The sequence below is a fragment of the Mustela putorius genome, unplaced genomic scaffold (genome assembly GCF_011764305.1).
Source record: "Mustela putorius furo isolate JIRA1106 unplaced genomic scaffold, ASM1176430v1.1 tig00003836_pilon_pilon_pilon, whole genome shotgun sequence".
NCBI classification, from domain to species: domain Eukaryota; kingdom Metazoa; phylum Chordata; class Mammalia; order Carnivora; family Mustelidae; genus Mustela; species Mustela putorius.
Genome location: NW_025421989.1, coordinates 17,739,133 through 17,748,281, shown reverse-complemented (window position 1 = coordinate 17,748,281; position 9,149 = coordinate 17,739,133). Strand labels below are relative to the sequence as shown.

Genomic DNA, 9,149 nt, shown 5'->3' with positions numbered 1-9,149 from the left:
TATTTAGTTTAAGACAATGATAAGAGTAGCACACACGTCATCTAAATAATGCCATTTAAACAGTGCTAGGACATAATGTTACTTAAGACTAATAAGTGTGATGCATTATGTGAGTCCAACCATTCTGAAAAAAAAGTATTAACAAGTAACAGCATCCCCATCAACTTGGAGCCTACAAAGTCAATTACTTTGCCCATATCTTTCCAAATGATTTAGTAATACCTTTTAATATTACAGAAATAAATCCATCAAAGAACTGCAATTCCAATGTATTTTGGTGCTTTTGGAGCTGCCTAAAAATGGAAAAGCATGCGAGTGAAATGCATTATATACTTATTATACCTCAACATTTCAGTGTCTAACATGGGAAATAATTCCCTACCATTTAGCAATCTGTCTTATGTATATTCTTGATTTGTACTTACAGGAATTTTACTATTCTTTCGGAAATTAGTGTTAAAACATGGTTTTCAAAAAACTAGTATATGATTATGCTTAAATTCACAAAAATATAGCATTTTTACAACCATACTGAAATTCCATCCTTTCACACAGGTTCACAAAATACATCACAAAAAAAAAATAAACAAAAACAACAGTTTTAGAAGTCAAACAATGCAAATTTATTTCAGGAACACACACTACAAAAAATCACCTCTGGGTCCATTAATAATGCTAAGGGAACAAAGTTGTAAAAAAAAGGTATGCTCGACTGAGTCATTTATCCATACCACAGTATAGAACTTGAAATAAATCCTAAAATCAAGGTTTAAAACCAATTTAAGAGACAAGATCCTAAGAGTTCTTTGTTTGTCAGTGAGCTTTACACCCAGTGTAGGGTTTGAACTCAGGACCCCAAGATCAAGAGTCAAGTGCTATACCAACTGAGCCAGCCAGGTGCCCTGTAAGTGTTTAAGAGTAATTTTCCTTCCCCAAATAATGTTTAATTAAAAAGTTAACTATATTTAAGGTTTTTTCTTCAGCTCTTCAGTTCGAAATATTATTATCATTGTTAATATGATGTACATCTTCTGTCTGATCTGAATAATGAGATTGAGGAAGTAGGGCTGGAGAAAGTGAACCTTGCATTGGTGAAGGAGGTAAAAATACTTTTGACATAGGCCATATTCCAGAATTTGTTCCACATGGTTGTGTAAATGGAAGGCTCAGAGTTTCTTGCTCTTCAGTGAACTAGGGTAAAGAGTTAATGATTATGATGGTTAAAAGGGAATCCACTTACAGGTGGGCCACAATTTTGAGAGGAGGACATCCTGGAAGAGGAGAATTCATCTAAGGTAGCACATGAGCAATAATATATCCAGGAGAAGAAGTTAATGGTGATAGACCAGAAGTCATGGGTGGAGGTGGCACTTGACTACAAACCAAGTAAGGAGTACCTGAATCCTAGGGAGATACGACATTGGCTGGCTTAGTGGTGGTGGAGAAGATGGGGGAGAGGGGTGCCCAAGCTCTAGAGGCATAATAGGATGAGGGTACCATTCCACTGATTGATTTCAATATTCAGGATGATGATAAGCGGGAGCTGGAACAGGTAGAGAGGGTTCTTTAGCACCAGGATTTGAGTCATTCTGAATAGGGATGATGAGCAAATTGCTGTGTTCCCTTATTGAAATACTAAGGGTTTCTTGATGGACTGAAGGAAGTGAGGAGACAACTGCTGAAGGAGCACATAGATCCTCCCATGGCACAGGATGCACAGTAGGTGGTGACGTCATGATGTGCTGCTCTGATGGGATACAGCTTATAGGGTCCTTGTCTTAGCAGTGTTGCATGAATATCAGCTGTCGGTGAAGCAATATGATGATGAACCTTCCCCAGTGGAGCACAGTTAAGTTTTTCGCTTTCTTATGGTGGTGCTTGATAAGAACTCATAAGTCTTTTTCAGACATATATGTTTGCTTGCATCCTTGGACAGTGCTGCCCATGAGGACAGAACTTCGCATATGCTCCCTGATGAGTGGTACAAGAATACTACAGCCTAAATACATCTTATCTTCATTGTCATCATATAAATTAGCACAGTCATAGCAAAAGGCATATTTGTGCAGAATCACTGGCCCATAAATTTGAATAGGCAAATCACATTTGTCACAGAAATGCACTGGCGAATCATCCTTTTCCCCTGTGATGTTCATCTTATAGTCCTCCCAAAGGCATTTGGGAATGTTTTTTCTTTTTTCCCAACAGTTCCCCTCCTTTACAGTCATACTGCCCATCTTTGTTATATTCAAACTCTTCTTCACCAACAGGCATCCCCTTCATAGTTGTTGCAATTTGAGACACCAATTTGGCTTTGCTCACATGCTTGAAAATGAGCTTTAAAGACATTTGTCTGCGAACATCAAGGCAACCTCCTGATCCAGAATTCTCTGTGCCCAGTAACCCATCATTAGAGGCAGTGGAAGGCACATTTCAGCTCAAACTGTAGCGGGGAATAGGAGCCGAAGACTCACCTTCCTCTGGCCCACATAGCTTGGACCTCCAGGGTCTGTCTTCTTCTCTCTCCTGCCCTATCTTACTACTCTGGTGAAGGATTCAGGCACAGGTTGGACAGGGGAAGAACGAGCTTTAGTTGAGCTGTTGAGATTGCTAAGTGATTCTTCATGAGCCACAAGAGAAAATGACCTCTAACTGTGGAAATAGACTGATGGGAATGGGGAAGGGGAACACAGTAGTAACTCATAGACCATTGCCTTCTAGACTTACTTATTTTTATACAAATGCATTTCTGTAAACTGCCTTAAATCCCTTGATGGTGTGTGTGTGTGTTTGTGTACTTCTATCTGTACAAGCATACACAAGCATACACAGATATATATACAGATAGATACATATCTATATAGATAGACAGATAGATAGATATATCTATGTATATATACACCTCTAAGATTTTGTTATGATACTATGAATTTAAAATCATCTTTGGGGGTGCCTGGGTGGCTCAGTTGGGTAGGCAACTGCCTTCGGCTCAGGTCATGATCCCGGGGTCCTGGGATCAAACCCCATGTTGGGCTCCTTGCTTGGCGGGGTGCCTGCTTCTCCCTCTCCCACTGCCTGCTGCTCTGCCTGCTTGTGCTCTCTCTCACTCTATGTCAAATAAATAAATAAAATTTAAAAAAAATCATCTTTGTCCAGAGGAAGGGAGCACGGTATTTATCTTCTCAAGGAAAAATTATGTGGAAGTAGTGAACATGGTAATTTCACAGGGCTAGACATTTGCTATTCTTTCTTTAAAAATGTTTATGGGTGTACAGGCCAAATTTCCCCAGGTCTCACCTTCCTGCAAGTAGGAACTGGACTACCAAAAGAATAACAGACCATATTTACTTGGCTCTACCCTCACCCAAAACTGTGGCTCCTCTGCACCTCAGAGGGTCTCTCCTGAAGTTTCATACATTCAACCTTTTGGCTTTGTTGACTATCAAGTCTCCCCAAAAAATACCCCCTAAAATTAATCAACCGAAGTCAGGATTTTAAGACTTACTACAGTACTGGAGAACACTTCCTTAACAGAATCTATCATCTTGAAAGTGGGATAGCAGGGTGTGATCTTGGGGATCAGGCTGGGTAATATTAAGATAGGTCTTGTAGGCTGGATTGGGCAGATTTAATAATATGACAGCTATAGATCAATAAGTATAAGGAGTTGTGAAGAGTGAAGCAGTATGCTATAAGTGAACTCTTTGAGTTGGCTCACAAATTTATCTTCCAGGAAGAAGTATTTCCTGGAACAAATAGTTAAATTTGCTTATTCTCAGAATTGTTTAACATAAGACCAGAAAACTATCCACAGTCCCATTATTGTTTAACACAATGACACATGATCCCATTGGTTTCAGTACTCAGCCACCAACCTCTTTTCTCTGGCTCTGGTTTGTTCAGATTCTTGGTTAAACCAATGTTGGAAACACAGCAATGCCCAGAGAGCCACCAAGGGCACCAGCACCAACCTATGCCCAAAGTCACTGCTTCCTCAGCAAAAAAGCGATACTCATTGAAGGTGCTGCTAAGTGCAAGAAGATAAATGGGCTTCATTGCCCTTCTTTCTTCCACTCTGTTCCATGGGCTACAAAGTACTTCAGACTTTTTCTCCCTGAAGACATAAAAAGATTTTTCAGAAAAAATCTTTTTGGAAAGGAGAAGGGAGTTGAGGGAAATTGGAGGGGGAGATGAACCATGAGAGACTATGGACTCTGAAAAGCGATCTGAGGGTTTTGAAGGGTCAGGGGGTGGGAAGTTGAGCCAGTCTGGTGGTGGGTATTGTGAAGGGCACATATCGCATGGAGCACTGGGGGTGGTGCATAAACAATGAATTCTAGTGCACTGAAAAGTAATCAAAAAAATAAAAAAAAATTTTTTAAAAAGAAACCATCTTTTTCACTTGCTCTCAGTTATGTGCGCCCCCTCACCCCCGCCACCATACTCTGCACTGCAAGGACTCTGGCAGTGCAAGCAAGCTCACTGTAGTTGGTTTAAATCTGAATATACGGTGTCACTCGCCTCTCACACTTTCCCCTAGTTTTTCAGCTTTCTCGTATTCCAGCAATGGGGTCTCTCTAAGGATTCGTTCACTTACAAGAGGCAATATGCTACTTCATGCAAGTAACTTCTTCATGGGCCTACCTCATGGAGTCTCCAAACACACCTCCACCTCCCCAAACACTAAGGCCAAGGCACTTCATTCTCTCAAACCAGGCCTCCCATTACAGGCTGATTTTGTTTTTAGAGAGCTTGAAATTTGGGGGGCTTAAAAAAAAGATGCACTTTTTCATAAGTCAGAGTAGTTCTTGGAACAGTATGGATATTCTGCCCCTATGGTAAACAATGAACCAGAATTCTGAGCCCAAACGAAATAGGACAGCATTCAGATCTATGCACATGTTCCTGCTTTCCAAGTACAACTACTTGCTGGCCAGGCCCTTTATGAGGGTTCGGTATTCTTTCTTTCTTTCTTTTTTTTTAGTAATGTGCACATAATCCAAATACCGTGAATACAAAGAGAAAAAAAATCTGTCAGAATGTCCATAACTTATTTCCTCTTCTTTCCTAGAACCAACATTTCTCTGACTAAACTGAGACATTTCTCAGATGACACAATTCTGTCCTGACACTTTAACCTTGAGTGAAAAAAGCCAGTTTTCTTTCCTACTTGGCTCAATTTGCTTTTGTTGTTCATTGCGCCTACTTCAAATTATTTTAGAAATACATTCTCCGAGTTCAGCCTTTGAGTCACGGAAGCATGCTTTACCGCAGACGGGTGGCGTTAACTTCTAATCTAGACATTTCACACCCAGAGCTGCTCTGGTTCAACACTTACAAGAGCTTGGCTTTGAGTATCTGTTTGTTTATAGCTGAGAAGCTGGATCTGAAAGCCCTTAATAAATATTATTTGATGAAAGGGTATTGACCTTCCGTTTATGCCCATCAGATTTAAGAAGCTATCTTGCTACACTTGAAAAGTTGCCTTACAAACTGATCCGTATTTAGTGCCTTTAAATGAAAAGTTAAATGGGCTTCCATTCAGCAGTCTCCTTTAGGGCACAGAGACTCTGTCCTTCAATCTCAGTGCTCTTAAAAGTTGCTAGACTTCCATTCGATTGACAAAAGAGAAATTCAGTGTCTGTCAGCCTGTAACAGTGATTGGATATAAAATGGTTTGGGCTTGGAGATTTAAAAGAAAGTGGACCTTTCAGAATTGTTTTGACTCATGGAGACCTGTTACAATTCAGCTGCCTCAAAAGAAATCTGAATGAGGCTGACAACGAAGAATTATGGACCGCGCAAAGCAAGAGTATCGATGTGCACAATTAATGCTAGGAAACAGGTTGAGACATCTCCGTGGAAGCCACATGCCATCTGGCCCAGAAGCAGTCATTCTACCAGAGTGACACCAAAGGTCGGCGGGAGTGAGAGCCCGATGTCCCGCTGCCAGGCTCCTGGATTCTATTTCTCATTTAAGGGAATCTGATCTGTCATTCCTCTGGCTCCTGTGGGCTTTAAATTCACATAATCAACATATCACTGCCAGAGACTTAGTAACAGCTGAGGCAGTTTAAAGGTGAGTGGAGAATAATCTTGCTCCCAAGCCAGATGCCTTCAGTTCTACGAAGAAATAAAAAGTCCATCTTGGGTTCCAAAAAGGAAGGCAAATTGCCCTGTGTGAAAAAGACCTCAGCTCCCGTCCCAAATGTGTCTATTTTACATCCTGGCAAGGGAGGGCTGGCCCTCTGCAAAAGTTGAGAGCAGTGGTTTTCAAAATGTGGTCCACAGACCTCTAGGGATTGCCAAGGCCCTTTCTGAGGGTCCTTGAGGTCAAAACTCTTTCCATAATAATATGAAAGCATTGTCTAGCTCTTCAACCATTTGACATTGGCAATGATGATGCAAAAAGTGATGGTGGATGGAAGAGTTGGCATGTGGGCATGAAGCAAGACAACGGCCCCAAATTAAACGAATCACCTCTGTTATTTTCTACTGTGACTTGGTAAAAAGAAAATGCCAGTTTTACTTGAGAACGTCCCTGATTAAGTTCAAAAAATTATTAATGGTAATAAATCACAACGCTTGAGTACCTGTCTTCTTCCTATTTGGTGTGACCAAATGGAAAGTACACACAAAGCACTTATGCTGCACGGTTAAGTATAACGGCTGGCTCAAGGGAAAGTATTTATGCCATCATCTGAGTTGGAAGGTGAACTGCACTTACTTCAAATTATCTGCTTTTTTTTCTGGAACACTGTTTTCACTTGAAAGAACAACTGAAAAACTATGGCCATTCAAACTTGAGTATTAGGCAGGCATTTTTTTTTTTCAAAAATGAGCAAAATTAGCTTGTCACTTCGAGAAAAACAACTGACAACTTGTTGCCAATTATAAAATTCAATCTTTGGAATGAAAATTAGGGTTTCTAAACTTCTATCTGCCACCACGATCCTAATAGCTTCCTTGTACTAAATGAAGACTCACCTGATAAGATCAGTGGTGACTATACTGAAGTTAATTTTTTGGAATTGCATAATGAAACGTGTCAAAATTTGGAAGTTCTGCATAACTCAGTGAACCAATATTTTCCAAATGATCAATGGTTGATGTTATAAAATCATGCATGATTAAAAGACCCATTTAAAATCAAGACAGTAGAGGATTTCAATATAACAGAGTATGAAAACTCACTGATATGTTTTAAATTCCTCATTGCAACTAACCTGGAGGAAAGTACCACTTGTTGAGTTTTGTTTTAGTTTCAAAGTGTATCTACAATGATCTAAAAGTCTGTTTTAATACTCCCCCGCTTTCCAGCACTATATCTGTATGAGCCTGGGATTTTCTCCCTGTATTTAACCAAACCAAATACCACAAAAAATTAAATGCCAGGGTACCTGGGTAGCTCAGTGAGTTAAGGTAAGGTAAGGGTCCAACTCTTGATTTTGGCCCAGGTCCCAATCTTAGGGTCCTGGGATCCAGCCCCCACATCAGGCTTCTCAATCAGTGGGAAGTCCACTTCTCCCTGGGCCGCTCCCCCTGCTCACTCTCTCTCTCCCTCTCTTTCTCTCTCTCAAACAAATAAATAAATACTTCAAAAAAATAGATCATAGGCAGATACAGGTATGAAAATCCAGCTATCTTCTAGACACTGAAGAGATTTACAAACATTTAAAACAATGCTGCTCTTCTCACTAATGTTTTTTCTTTTGGAAAATAGATTTTTCACAAAAATGTGTTGTTTATGCTCGTATGTAATGGTTTATTACTGTTATTTTAAACTGAAATAATAAAGATTTTAAAGTTTCTCAATAGATACACCGCACATAAAAGTTCTTTGGGGTCCTCCATAATATTTAAGAAGGGAAAGGAATCTTGAGAGTAAAAGAACATTGGAGAACTCTTGTTCTAGATGGTATTTCATGCCTTTTCACCTGTCCTCTCAGAGACGAAATCTTCCCACCCTCCTCATTCACTCCCCTAAACTCTGTCCCATCCAAACCAAACTAACCAGAAGACCCCAGAACATCCCCATGTTCAAAACTGGCTGATGGTAACACGGGAAAGGGAAAGCAAGATGGAGATCACTTAAATGCCAAGCACTATGTCATGCACCTAATGTATGGTATTTCTTTTTTTTTTTATTTTTTTTAAGATTTTTTATTTATTTGACAGAGAGAGAGAGATCGCATGTAGGCAGAGAGAGAGAGGAAGAAACAGGCTCCCCACTGAGCAGAGAGCCCGATGTGGGGCTCGATCCCAAGACCCTGAGACCAGACCCAGGCAGAAGGCAGAGGCCTAACCCACTGAGCCACCCAGGCGCCCCCCTAATATATGGTCTTTCACTGAATCCTCACGAGAGCCCTAAGAGGTGAAAGTAGTAATGATATGTCCAAATAATGGGGCAGCAAGACACAGGGTGAAGCCAAAATTATTTCAAGGGTCAGCAAAATCACAATCTCACTAAGAATGATGTGTAGACCAAATAAATAAGAACATCTTACAAATCCCACACTACCAATTTTCAAATACCGGTGGGCAGTACATACTTAAATGAAATTTCATTGTAAAGCATTATCAAATTCATAAAACCTTCTGGTCATTTGGTTTTTTACAACTTCAGTCAATGAATCATGACACGTGCAGGAGATCAAAAAAAAAAAAAAAACTGTTGACAATGAACAGGAAACCAAAGAGATGCTCATGTTTGACAAATATTGAGAATCACTGCAATGCAGCATTGTAACCACACTGGATCCAAATCCAAACCAGCAGAGTCCGTACCTTTGGGACAACACTAGACTATTTAGAGTGGCATCCTTACCACTAAAAGCCTACTTTTTGCCATCAAAGTATTTAAGACTGTAGACAATGAAGTCAATACACAAATATGAAACCAGAAGCCCAGTACAGTACAGGGTTGGATGAAGGTGGTAAAAAAACAAAAATTCAACCAAGTCAATTTTAAAGATCTAAGTGGCTTTATGCATTGATTCCTGAATTGGGCAGCATCCCTGTAGGGGAAGCTACCTAGCCTGTAGGGGAAGCTCCAAAGGACTACAGAAAAAGAAAGGTTTTTAAAGGTAGAGAGGGAGTGGAAAAAGAAATTATTAGCAACGAATCCATTGTTTTGGCAAAGTTGCTCT

At 40.1% G+C, this 9,149-nt stretch overlaps 1 pseudogene; it reads right to left on the bottom strand.

The window, feature by feature from the left end:
* Positions 1 to 596: 596 nt before the first annotated feature.
* Positions 597 to 2,783, bottom strand: LOC106007475 (annotated as a pseudogene).
* Positions 2,784 to 9,149: the final 6,366 nt, after the last annotated feature.